Source organism: Caretta caretta, chromosome 1 (assembly GCF_965140235.1).
Source record: "Caretta caretta isolate rCarCar2 chromosome 1, rCarCar1.hap1, whole genome shotgun sequence".
NCBI classification, from domain to species: Eukaryota; Metazoa; Chordata; order Testudines; family Cheloniidae; genus Caretta; species Caretta caretta.
This window is the reverse complement of record NC_134206.1, coordinates 155,669,355-155,681,834: the sequence shown is the minus strand read 5'-3', so window position 1 is coordinate 155,681,834 and position 12,480 is coordinate 155,669,355.

The following is a 12,480-nucleotide window of genomic DNA, read 5'->3' as shown; positions in this document are numbered from 1 at the left end:
CACTAAAATGGGAGGGGTTGTAAGTACTTTGGAGGACAGGATTAGAATTCAAAATGACCTTGACAAATTGGAGAATTGTTCTGATTCAATAAGATGAAATGCAATAAAGATAAATGTAATGTACTTCACTTAAGAAGAAAAAATCAAATGCACAATTACAAAATGGGGCATAACTCACTAAGCATTGGTACTGCTGAAAAAGTTCTGTGGGTTATAGCGGATCACAAATTGAGAAAATCAACAATGTGGTGTAGTTGCAAAAGTGGCTAATATCATTCTGGGGTGTATTAACAGGAGTTTGATACGTAAGAATAGGAGTGCTGTGTCCAATTCTAGGTGCCATACTTTAGGGAAGATGTGGACAAATTGGAAAGAATCCAGAAGAGAGCAACAGAAATGATAAAAGGTTTAGAAAATCTGACCTATGAGGAAAGGTTTAAAAAAACCAAACCCTGTGCTTGTGTAGCCTTGAGAAAAGACTGAAGGGGGACTTGGTAAGTCTTCAAATATGTTAAGGACTATTACAAGGAGGACAGTGATCAGTTCTTCACCATGTCCACTGAAGGTAGGTCATGAAGAAATTAGCTTAATCTGCAGCAAGGGAGATTTAGGTTAGATATTAGGTGTAACTTTCCAACTATCAAAGTAGTTAAGCTCTGCAATAGGCTTCCAAAGAAGATTGTGGAATCCCCATTGTTGGTGGTTCTTGAGAACAGGCTGGACAACACGTGTCATGGATGGCCTCGGTTTAATTAGTCCTGTCTCAGTGTGGGGGCTGGACTTGATGATTTCTCAAGGTCCCTTCCGGCCCTACATTTCTAAGATTCCTAGATCTGTCACTGGCCTGCTGGGTGATCTGTGGCACATCACTTAAGTCCAGCTCCTCAAAAGTATTTAAGCTCCTAAATCCCATTGATTTAAATGGGAATTAAACACCTAAATACGTTGAGGATCTGTGCCTCAGTTTCTACTTCTGTACAGTGGGGATTGTAGGCCTTGTTAGTTATGCTTAGGGTTCCTGCAATGTGAACCAAAGTCTCTGAGCCAAAATAGGCCTGGCCTTGGCAAAATAGCCACACACTGGGTATTAACTAACCAAGTAAGCACCTTCCTGAGCTGAGAGGATGGTACAAGAATACCCAGAGTTCTCAAGTAACTACATAAACAAATTCCCAAGAGATTGCACAGTAACACACCAACCCCTCGTAAGACAAGGGTGGGATGACAGGATAATGGATGAGGATGTTTTGTTCAAACTAGCAGGTATAAGGGTGGTAGCCTAACAACATCTGGAGAGTATTACGGAACTTGTTTGTATCAATGTATGCAAGGAGAAGTCAAAGGAGGGGCATCTGTGTACTGGTCTAGAGGACAGCTTCCTGGTACGTTGATTGAACCGGTATCTTTCCACGGGCACACATATTAGTGTACCTGTAGCTCCTATGGGGCACTCGTACTATGCTTTGTTGACAATAAACCTGGTCAAATGTCTTCGCCACTGAACCGAGCCTGTCGTCATTCTGTACGAACAACATCAAGGTCTGCAGAGTCACAAGCTGCACTCTCTGCTCGTGCCACTAACGCCCGAACTCCAAGACCAGCAGCACTAGCAACGTGAACAACAGGAATACTTATACTGACCTCCTTTATAAAGCAGTCTGAGATCCACGGATGAAAAATGTTATATGGGCTAGATAGTTAATCATTTTTCTTTTCTTACAAATGTGTATTTATATACCAGTGTCACATATATTTCTAAGCTATCAATATGGCCTAAGTGTATACACTAGAGAGTAGGAGGATTGTGTGAGAGCAGTGCAGAATGCCTGAGCCTTCAAAAATAGAGTCCTCAGCACACAACAGGAGAAACTGGGAGCTATCCCTTCTTAAGGGCTGCTGGAGTATTGCTTGAGACAATGTGAATGAGGCAATATCTTGCTTTTGGGCCAACTTCTATTGGTGGAGAGGACAAGCTTTTGCGCATTACAGTTATTACTTTCACCCCTGGTTAGTAGGCAGCAGGGTGTGTTACAGATTGTTGTAATAAGCGATAAAACCGGTGTCTCTAAGTCCATGATTTTAAATGTCTAGCAGAGTTATGAGTTTAAGTTCCCAGGCAAGTCATTTGAAAGTGTTGTGAAGGTTCCTTTGAGGATGAGGACTGAAATCAGATATGGAGTGATGACTCTGCAAAGTGTTTGCCCACAGGTGATAGGGTGCGTTGTCTTTTATCATTTTTTCTTTGAGTTTATTTGAGAGTATTGTGATCGGTTTCACCCACATAGTTGTTGGGGCATTTAGTGCCCTGGATGAGGTACCCCACTTTGTGATAGGCATGTGTGGAACCCATGGATCTTGAAAAGTGTTGTTGGAGTGGGGCTTGATTGTCATACCAGTGGAAATATGTCTGCAGGTTTTGCATCTGTACGGTAGGGTCTGGTGTTGCTTTGCATTGGTGGGTCCTGGTCTCTGGAGAGCTTGCTTCTGTTGATGAGCTTGGTGAGGTTGGGGACTTCTTAGAAGACCAAGAAAGGAGATTCAGGAAAGATTTTCTTACTCCATAGTTGAACCCATAAGGGGTACCAAAATTCCACAAAAGTTGAAGTCTGTCTGTTTGTGGATAATAGATTGCAATGCCATTATAACTGTCCATTTCCTTTCTTTGGTTAGGTTTTGAAACTAAATCTGGCAAACTATTCACAGTGAACAATTTGATTAATTTAGCCACTTTTTTCCTGTTGGCAAATCATTCATAAAAATTATTTTTTGGTGAATTTGTTTGTTCATAATTATTTAATTAATATTTTGTGCAAACAGATTTCAGCCTCTGGATGGCTCATAAATTACTTTCTGCTTTTTCCTTATTTTTGCTGACTTAAGTTACATTATTTTAGGCTGGAATAGTCAAAAGATGCTAAGTGACACTGTTTTAAATAGTCCCTATTTGTCAGATGTGATCTGTGCTGTGTGATTGTTCATCTAAATGGCAAGGTATTCTTCTACTCCTTTTATAGACTTACTGAAACTTGAATGAGGAAGAAGACTTAAAAAATGTCACATATGGTGTGAAAACTCATTTAAATTAGGGCTGTCAATCACAGTTAACTCACACTATAACTCAAAGTTAATCGATGAAACCGATTAATGGTGATTAATTTTTTTAAATTGCGCTGTTAAGCAATAGAATGCCAAGTGAAATTTAATATTTTTGGATGTTTTTCTAAATTTTCAAATATTAGTTTCAATTACAACACAGAATACAAAGTGTACTGTGCTCACTTTATATTTTTATTACAAATATTTGCACTCTAAAAATGATAAACAAAAGAAATAGTATTTTTCAATTCACCTCATACAAGTTCTGCAGTGCAATCTCTTTATTGTGAAAGTGCAACTTACAAATGTAGATTTGTTACATAACTGCACTCAAAAACAATATAAAACTTCAGCGCCTGCAAGTCCACTCAGTCCTACTTCTTGTTCAGCCAATCACTAAGATAAACAAGTTTGTTTACATTTACAGGAGATAAAGCTGCCGACTTCTTAATTACAGCGTCACCTGAAAGTGAGAACAGGCATTCTCATGGCACTGTTGTAGCCGGCATCACAAGATATTTACATGCCAGATGTGCTAAAGATTCATATGCCTATTCATGCTTCGGCCACCATTCCAGAGGACATGCTTCCATGCTGATGATGATCGTTTAAAAAAAAAAAGTTTCATTAAATTTCTGACTGAACTCCTTGGGGGAGAATTGTATGTCTCCTGTTCTGTGTTACCCACATTCTGCCATATATTTCATGGTATGGCAGTCTCAGATGATGACCCAGCACATTGGTTGCTTTAAGAACACTTTCACTGCACACTTGACAAAATGCAAAAGAAGATATAATGTGAAATTTCTAAAGATAGCTGAAGCACACGACCCAAGTGTGACGGGGTTGGGATTCACTACCTCAGCACCTCCTGTTGATACCTCTGGGAATTAGCTCAGTCCATGTGGAGCACCCTCCGCTTGTGGTGTCCCATCCATCTCTCACCCTCTGTTGGCATCTGGACCCGCGTTGCTCCCTTCTCGCAGCGTCCTCTTCAGGACACTGCCCTCCGGCAGTGCCCCCTAGTCCACTTTCACCCCCTTTGGGTGAAGCCCTTAACAGCAGCTTTGCCCCATTAGCCAACCACACCCCCAAAGTCTAAGCCCTTCTGTCAGGGGTCAGGTGCAGTCTGCTATGGCCACTTCTAACAGCCAGGTGTAATACAACGGGGGGGACCCAGGCCCGCCCTCTACTCTGGGTCCCGGCCCAGGGACCCTCTGGCGGCAGCCTCCCTGCCCTCCTTCACTCCTCTTGTCTGCCTCTCCTCCCTGGGCTGCTTCCCCTTTGGCCCCTTTGCACCTTGTGGGCCCTTCTATCAGGGCCTACAGTCTGGCAGGTACCGGGCTGGAGTTCCTTTCAGCTCCCTCGAGCCTGACCAGAACTGTGCTGTCCCAGGTGCTGGTCTCCTCACTCAGGAGATAGACCTTCCCCTTTGAAGGTCTGAGAGAGACTGCCTGCCTCTTGCCTGGGCAGCCTTTATATAGGGCTGAGCCTGGCCCTGATTGGCCGCCTTCTGCTCAGCCCTGATTGGCTCTCTAACAGGCCCTCCCTGATTGGCTGCCGCCTTCCACAGCCGCTCTGACCTGCTGTAGCCCCATCTGGCATGGAAGTGGGGCAGCCGCCCCATTACACCAAGGTTTAAGGATCTGAAGCGCTTTCCAAAATCTGAGAGCGATGAGGTGTGGAGCATACTTTCAGAAGTTTTAAAAGAGCAACACTCTGATGTGAAATCTACATGACCTGAACCACCAAAAAAGAAAATCTACTTTCTGCTGGTGGCATCTGACTCAGTAATGAAAATGAACATATGTCGGTCCATGCTTCTTTGGATCGTTATTGAGCAGAACCCGTCGTCAGCATGGACACATCCTCTGGAATGGTGGCTGAAGCATGTAGGGGCATATGAATCTTTAGTGCAACTGGCACATAAATATCTTGCTACGCCAGCTGCAACAGTGCCATGAGAATGCCTATTCTCACTTTCAGGTGACATTGTAATTAAGAAGTAAGCAGCTTTATCTCCCATAAAGGTAAACAAACTTGTTTCTCTTAGCGTTTGGCTGAACAAAAAGTAGGACTGAGTGGTCGTGTAGGCTTTAAAGTTTTACACTGTTTTCTTTTGGAATGCAGGATTTTTTTACATAATTCTACATTTGTAAAATCAACTTTCATGATAAAGACATTGCACTACAGGACTTGCAACAGGGGAATTGAAAAGTACTATTTTTTACAGTGCAAATATTTGTAATAAAAATACATATAAACTCAGCACTGTACACTTTGTATTCTGTGTTGTAATTGAGATCAATATATTTGAAAATGTAGAAAACCTCCAAAAATATTTAAATAAATGGTATTCTATTGTTTAACAGTAATTAATTTTTTAAATCACTTGATAGCCTTAATTTAAATACAAATTTGCACAAATATTTATGGTACTTCCAACTAGTGTTTTAAGTGAATAATTGATATTTTGGTTCAGGGGCCAAACCAAAAAATTTGGGTCAGGGTGGGGACAGACTCAATTCAGTACAAACCAAAATAGACTTCCCCCGCTTGCTCCCCCAAATTCTTCATCATATTGGAAAACTTCTAAAACTTTTGTTTTGAATTGACCAAAAAGTTGTACTTGGGGGAAACACCCACCAGACAACAGGCCATCAGCCTTGATGGGCCATTAGAGAGAAACAATAAGACTTTCAAGATACTAATCTGTCTCCTTCCTGAGAGGTGCCCTGGGATGTTGCTGTGACACTACTAGTCATGGGGTCATGTCACATAGTACTAAACACTATATTGAACTTCTAGTAATTTTCTACTAAAAGGAGTGGGAGGTCAAGACTGGAAAGCAAAAGATCCCCCCCGCCTTATGTAAATCTCATTTAAGGCTTGGGAGTAAGTTGATCTTGGTTCACCCTTCACTGAATCCCCACCCAGGATGACTGCTGGAAACATCTAAGGGAAAGGGGGAGGAGTACTGAATCCAGGCTGGAAAAGGGATCTAGACTGCGAATAAGATGCCTGAAGATTTAAACTGCACGCAGGGTAGCTAACCTTCAGGAATTTCTGCAGCCTGCCCCAAAAGCAACATTTAGAGTGAGAAATTACTTCTTGAAACAAGTCTCTTTAAGCTCTTAAGTTTAGTATGCATGTTTTGTTTTATTTGCTTGGTAATCTGCTTTGTTCTGTTTGGTATCCCTTATAATCACTTAAAATTTGCCTTTTATAGTTATAAAATTATTCCTTGTTTATAACACAACCCAGTTTGTGTAATTCATATCTCGGGGGGCAAGAAGGTGTGCATATCTGTCTTCACATTGAGAAAGAGGGTGAATTTTTGAGCTTCTGCTGTGCAGATCTTTCTATACAGCGCAAGAACATATCATTTTGAGTTTACTCCCCAAAGGGGGTGTGCACTTGAGTGCTGGGAAATTTCCTAGCTGAATCTTCCCATAAAGAGTTGCTTGCAGACTCTGTGATTCTACAGCTGGTGCATCCCTACCTATGTGTGTGCGTACGTGCTGCCAGAGAGCCTGATTCAGCAAAACAGGGAGAGGGGTCCCAGGCTAGTGGAATAGGTGGTCTCAGTGAAATCCCAGCACATCACCTGGCATCCCGGACAGGGGAGGGGTCCAACCTGTCACAGCTCCAATACAGGCGCTACCATTGACAGCAGTGTCAGACATGGAGTCAGGAGGGAATCACACATAGGCAAATCACAAGCCATTGTGGGCTCTGTGCTTCAAAACCAACCCTTACCCTCCTTGCAGAAACTGATAGGCAGCCAGTGGGCAACTGAAGGATGTTCAGGTGACAGTACTGTAACTCCTGTGCTTACTGAGCATAGTGCAGAGTGCTCAGAGAGCAAGTACACAGCATTGGCCTGCATCTTTGTTCAAAATATAACACAAGGACCAAACATTGGTTTATACCCTTGCAGCTGTAAATGTTCAAATCTTTACTTTCTCGTTCATCTTCTTTTATTTCCTTGAAGAGGCAGCCAGAACTGGTAGGAGAGATGATGACCCAGCTAGTTTACTAAGGTCTTGACAACTGAAGTGGATAACTGGGGTCCAGGGAAACCAGCAAGGAGAGAATTGTCTCAGAGAATAGACACGCTCTCCCTCAAGCCTACATTTCCTTGTTCACAACAGCAAATGTATGTGTGACAAAGTTCCTCCTCTACCTTGGTGGGTCTTGCGCTTATTGGTGGATTTGCTTGGCTTGGAGCTTCACAGCAGCCCTCAGTTTGGCCGTTTTCATGAACCCACAGTCCAGGTCAACTCCTCCTGTGTCTGACCAGGAGTTGGGAGGTTTGGGGGGAACCCTGGCCCGCCCTCTACTCCCAGTTCCAGCCCAGGACCCTGTGGAATGCAGCTGTTTAGAGTGCCTCCTGGAACAGCTGTGTAACAGCAACAACTCCCTGGGCTACTTCCCCATGGCCTCCTCCCAACACCTTCTTTATCCTCACCATAGGACCTTCCTCCTGGTGTCTGATAATGCTTGTACTGCTCAGTCCTCCAACAGTATGTGTTCTCACTCTCAGCTCCTAGCGCCTCTTGCTCCCAGTTCCTTACATGTACAACACAAACTGAAGTGAGCTCCTTTTTAAACCTGAGTGCCCTGATTAGCCTACCTTAATTGATTCTAGCAGCTTCTTGATTGGCTGCAGGTGTTCTAATCAGCCTGTCTGTCTTAATTGTCTCCAGAAGGTTCCTGATTGTTCTGGAACCTTCCCTGTTACCTTATCCAGGGAAAAGGGACCTACTTAACCTGGGGCTAATATATCTGCCTTCGATTACTCTCCTGTAGCCATCTGGCCCAATCCTGTCACAGTATGGTTAAAACTCATTCTATTGTCCAATTCTGAATGATAGCTTTGTGCCCCAATCCTATAACTTCCTTCACATGAGTGGCCCAGCAGTAGGGCCTTGATTTTTTTTGGGGGGGTGAATAAACTCTATTTCTATGTATGACAATAGAGCCTTTTCCTATGATGTGCTCAGTTGAGACCCTTTTTTGTGCTAATGGTAGGAAGACTTTTCCCACAAACATTCGCTTGGATTTCCTACTTGGTTATCTCAGGAGATTCTTATTTGGGTGTGATTTGATTATTATAAAAACAATAAATACAAAAAGGTAAATGACTTACAGTTTGTATATGTTTCCAAATACTGCACGCTTCACGGGATCACCAATAGAACTATGTAACTCTTCAAAACTGCAAAACCAGAGAATACAAAACCCAACAAAACACATCATTAGGTGCGGGTTTACTGAGGTAAAATAGACACATGTATATAGGGGAAGGAGATGACTAGGGATGGGAGAGAAAAGGAGGTGGGGTTAGGTGGAACAGAGGTCGGACATTCTTTGAGAAGTCTCAGCATCTTTTATTCAAATTTATCTAAAAAGGGCTCCAAATTTCTTAAAACTCATTTAATCAGTCTCCACATGTATAAGCTATTCTTTCTTTGGGTGCTGACTCAGGCAGGTCTGAATACCATTCCTTTAATATGGGCATAACCCTACTCTGCCACTTTTGTAAAATCATGCACTTGATGATCACTGCAGTCCTCAAGAACCAAAGTCTTTGTGGCAGAAATAAACCCAGCTTAGCAGGTAAATATACTGGGATACAACTTTCAGCAAAAGTTTGGCTGTTGAAGTTGATCACTGTTTTAACTTTTGTGTCCACCTCTTTCCATGTCTGCCTATCTGTTGGACAGTCCCATAGCATATGCATCAGGGAAACTTTATTTTGAAAATGGCAGAAAACCACAAAACACTGGTCAAAGTCCTCAGCAGAACTGGGCAATGCTATCTTTGAATAACAGGATAATGATTTTTTAAAAATATATTTTGATACATGTAGCTACTTATGCACAAACAGAACACAGTATAAACTAATCTCATATCACTTCCTCCTAGGGTGAGAATAATTTTTGTCTTCCAAAATTACCTGCAAAAAAAAATTTTGGCCTTCATGAATCAAACCATTGAAATGTTCCTCTCTCCATGACATTTTGCCATATAAGCAAGAGATACAGGTTTCTCCATCTTGACTGTTTGAGTTATTTAAGCATCTGTTTAGCTAAAATGTGGGAGATCATTTTGCAGTTTCAATAGATTTCTGTAGAGAAGGAGGAAATCTGTTACTTGAGCCAAAAAACACTGTAGACTGGTAATAAGGACTGTATTTAAGTCATTCAGAAAATCTTATTCTCTCAATTGTCAGAGTTGCATGACTCCAGTTGATTTTTGTTGGAAGTAATACAGTTAAAATCCCACATACTGCTTTCCAAATGTTGGAATAAAGATCTGACTTAAGACCATAACAACACAACAATCAGAGTTAGGTCCCCTTGTGGTGCTGATATGCAGTCTGTATACCATAGAAAGTCACTAAGCATATAGAGACATCTGCAAATTTGAGCATACATGGGTGAGAGAAAAAATTGCGACCATAACTCGTAAATTGTCTCGCTTCTCTGGAATGCAGTGTCACCATTGTTATAATTTGACATTAGATTTGGTTTGGTTTGCAGAGCAAAAAAAAAAGAACTGAAGAGAAGAGAAATGCTCTTGTGATTAAAGCATTGGGCAGGGACTCTGGCAGAGCTGGGAAATGAACCTTAGACTTCCTGTGACCTTGGGCAAGCCACTTAATCTGTCTCAGTTCTCCATCTGTAAAATGGTTAACACTTCCTTTCTCAGTCGATTTAGATTTTAATCGTTTTGGAGCAGGGGATATTACTGTGTATGCACAGCACCTAACACAATGGGGGCCACAATTTGAGTTGGTTGGAACACTTTTCTAACTAAATGTATTTCGTTGAAACATGTTGTTTCATTGAATCCAAATGGTTTCACTAATATGGTGTCAATGAAGTTTTTCTCCAGAAGGACTAGCTGGTTACTTCTGATGAAAGACAGAAGAATCAAAAACTTGAGCATTATGAGTAGAAAACCATTTTTTGACACAACTGTTTCGTAAAATGGTCAAAGGTTTTGTTTTTATTCTAACGTGAAACAAAAACAAATTTCAAACCCCAAAAGTTGTTGTGAAATGTTGTCCTATCACCAGCCCTAGGCAGAATCTTTCTCTATTTCTACTTGTAGACTTTTTTTTTGTTTTATGATAAAGTGCATGAGACTGTTTGTTTGTTTTTGCCACCACTGAAATTATAGGGGACTCCTTAGGAGTCCCTTCATTCTCAGTGAAAGTGACAGATGCACAGACAACCTGTCAAAGAATACTCAGCTGACAAATCTGACTGTAATAAAGCAGTCAAGGTCCATTGTCTCAGAGCTCAGTTGGGAAATCTTTAATCTGAAGATTTCTGACTCATTAGCATGCAGATTATTGATATTATGGCCTCTAATGGCTCCATGTGAGCAGTTATGGTCCACTGGACCAGTAAATCTGCATTATGATACCTCATTTGATCAAACACTAAATTCTATGTAGGTTCTTATACCACACTCATCACTGTGGTACCCAAGCTCAGTAGTGCATTAGTCCTATTGCTAAGCATTTGTCACATGTTGGCTATTCTCTTTTTTTCTCTCCAGGGGAGAAGTGTGTTTTTGGTAGGGTTTTGTTTTTTGATATTCTGTTTTTGATAATCTTACACCATTTTTGGTGTAAAACAAAATTCTATACATGTGGGCTTTATTTGATTTTTTTTTCCTTCAGAATATTCAAATGCACTTTTCCGTGGACAAATGAAACAAACCCTAATCCTTTCTTTTTTAAATCATAGGAGCACAATAGATTTCTGAAGCTATTAACATACTTTTTTCCTTCCTGTAGTTGAAAGGAACACACTAAGATTCCATATATTTAATCTACTTTATCTTTATGGGTAGATTTTCAAAGACACAAATGGGAGTTAGGTTCCCAATTCTCACACACTTATGCCTTTGAAAATCTCCCCCTTAAACAGTAATAACAATTTTTGCTTAGTGTTTAAAAGGTACTTTACAGGACATATAGACACACATTCTGCCCTGAAAAATTTACAATCGAACTTTAGGTTTGATGTAACAAATAGTAGAGGGGTAGGGTGAAAAAAGACTTGCTTTTCAGCACTAAGATAATATGGCTATTCAATTTACTTCTACTTGATTTCTAAACAATTCAACTGAAACTTAAAAAAATGTGGGGATGATGATGATTAGAAATGTTTTTCAACCTTCCAGGTTGTAAATAGTGAAAAAGTGAATATATAGTATTTGGAATTTTTGTCACTATTTTTACAGGACCTACAAAAATGCAATAAAAATGTTTTTGCTGACTTTGTAGCAACAGTGAAATTGGGCCAGTTTCTTAGCTGTTGACTGATATAAGCAACACCGACTTCAGTAGAACTGCACTGATTCACATGAGCTACACCCAGTTAAAACAAGGATTATGTGGATGACAGTTACACGACTGAAGCAAAGATTTTTTTCCAGATCATGAGATTCTCTTAAATTGCAAGATTGCTGTGAGTTCCTCCCATCCTAAACAAAAGAATCAAGGGCCATCTTGCACCATTGATTATTAATAAAGCTACGCCACCCTACGGGGTGCAAGAGGAGGCATTTTCCTACTGGAGGAGACAACCTCCACTGGACCTTTTGAGAGTGCAGTGGGAATGTGACACGATACACGATACACTGGTGCAGAGAGAGGCAGGGCACAATGACATGGTGGGGGCGGGGGGAAAAGGAAGGATGATCCAGTAGCTAGGGCACTAGCCTAAAGCTTGGGATGCCCAGATTCAATTCCCTGCTTTGCCGTAGCCTTGTAAGCTTGGGCAAGTCACCTAGCCTCTGTGACATACAAGGATACAATCCAGTTTACAGACCAGCTGTGTTACCCTGCCCAACAAATTTGGGTGCCTTACCATGCCTGCCAGCCACACTTGGGTTACACTCTGCTCTCACCAGCCATGGTTATACCACAGGGTGAGCCCAGCACACCCCCAGTCTCACATTTCTTTGGGGGAAAATCTATGTCCTGTACTGCCCAACCCTCTCCTAGACAATATAAGTTATATAAAGTCTGTTTCCGTTGATATAAATAATATACACGCAACTTGCCACCCAAAATGAGTTTCCTAGCCACTTCAATTTAAACCCACTGGATTAGATAAAACAAGTTTAACTACAAAGAGATTTAAAGTGAATACAAGTAATGAGACATGTCAGAAATGGTGACAAGAAAAATAAAGATAAAATGTTCCTGGTGCCTAACTTAACTTTGCTTTGAATTTAACATAGTTTTTCTCACCATGTGCTTTCCACAGTCTTACTGACAAAACCTCTTAGGTCAGGACTCCTTCTCCCAGAGTCAAATGAAGGCTTCCTTTGTTGCTTTTGGAACAGAGAATGTGA